We start from the raw sequence: 1,758 nt of genomic DNA on the forward strand, positions 1-1,758 counted from the left end.
CCCGTTCAAGTAGGCACAGAGGGCAGATCAGCAAGTCGGCTGTGTAGGTAGGTGTTGAATTTGGAATGAGACATCATTCTTCCTTCTGGCAGGCACCAAGCCATTGCTACCTGGCTTGAGTGTGGAGAGAAGACATGACAACCCATATCCCTGATAAAGTTCCTACATTTTCCTTCACACTTCTGTTCTTTGCACACTCCGGGGAGTAGGATTGTTACCGCCCAATTAGGTCTCTTGCTCACTGCCCAGGAGGAGGCCAATATACTGAGACAGCAGGAGTTGCAGCAGAGAAAGAGTCTAATATTTCAAACAAGGAAGTGGGAGAAATTTCTCAAATCCATCTCCCCGAGATTTCTGGGACTAAGGTTTTTAAAGGTAGTTTGGTGAACAAAGGATTGGAGAATTGGGTCTGCTAATTGGCTGGGGATGAACTCATTGGATTGGGAAGCAGAAATTGTCTTCTTGGCTGAGACAGTTCCTGGGTAGAGGGTCATGGGACCTGTTGGGTCAGTTCCTATTCATGGCCACTGGTCTGATTGACATCTGTTGGTCTCTCCAAGTGCACAGTCTGAAAGATATCTCAAAGACCAGTCTTAGGTTTTACAATAGCTACGCTATCTATAGAAGTGATTGGGGAAGTCACAAATCTTGCACTTGTCAAAGATATGTAACACTTAAGTAATAACCAGTTATAGCAGTAAGTAGTTACAGGAAGGCAAGTTAGGAAACAGTGGCTGGTTAACTTTTAGATATGTCTATACTTCTATAGAAATCAGACTTTTACCACAGTTCTTGACTTATGGCCTTACATTATTTTAAATCAACAGTTTCAGAATGATGGTGACAGGACCAATTATGTGAGTTCTGAATCAATCCTGAGGGATGTTTCTGGCAGCTCTCTTTAGGTTATGGGGTACTTAGCACTTACTGTTTTCAACTGGTAGCTATAGTCTCAGTTATAAAACAACAGAGATTTTTATTCAGTATCTTATTTCAGGTGTCTGCTACAGTTCCACCTTTGGGTGTCCATCCTTTGTAAACACTGTTCATCACATGTAAACCTTTGAATCTTTTTGCACTATATGAAACATATTGCCTCCTTCTCTAAAAAGAGATACCCAAAGGTTTCTCATCTATTTACTGTACCTAATTACAGATCTAGATCTCAAGCCAGTTGTAATTCCTTGATGTTCTATGATCTATGGTAAAAAAATATTACCCACCATTAAAACATCCAATATACAATAGTAGAGAAGAAAGAGTGTAACTATAATGAAAAGTCCCATTTAAAAAGGAGGAATGGGAAATGCCTCCAGTAGCCAGTGATTTACAGCAAATATTGCGCCAGGCAGAAATACCAAAGACACCCAGCCTCACATTGAAATAATACCCTTAGTTGGTCAATCTAGCAGCCCTCAGTTCTGTTTTCTGGGAGGATCTTCCTTGTCCATTGTCCTTGAGGGCCATGTCTGGGATGGACATTGAACAGAATACTTTTTTGGGGAGCAGCTCAGCTCTTTGCTTCACTTTACAGCCAAACCTATTTTAAAAATTGTCGGGCTGGGCGCGGTGGCTCACGCCTGTAATCCTAGCACTCTGGAAGGCTGAGGCAGGAGGATTGCTTGAGCTCAGGAGTTTGAGACCAGCCTGAGCAAGAGTGAGACCCGTCTCTACTAAAAATAGAAAGAAATTAGCTGGACAACTAAAAATATATAGAAAAATTTAGCCAGGCATGATGGCGCGTGCCTGTAGTCCCAG

This window comes from Propithecus coquereli, unplaced genomic scaffold, assembly GCF_000956105.1.
Source record: "Propithecus coquereli isolate 6110/MARCELLA unplaced genomic scaffold, Pcoq_1.0 Scaffold111, whole genome shotgun sequence".
NCBI lineage: Eukaryota > Metazoa > Chordata > Mammalia > Primates > Indriidae > Propithecus > Propithecus coquereli.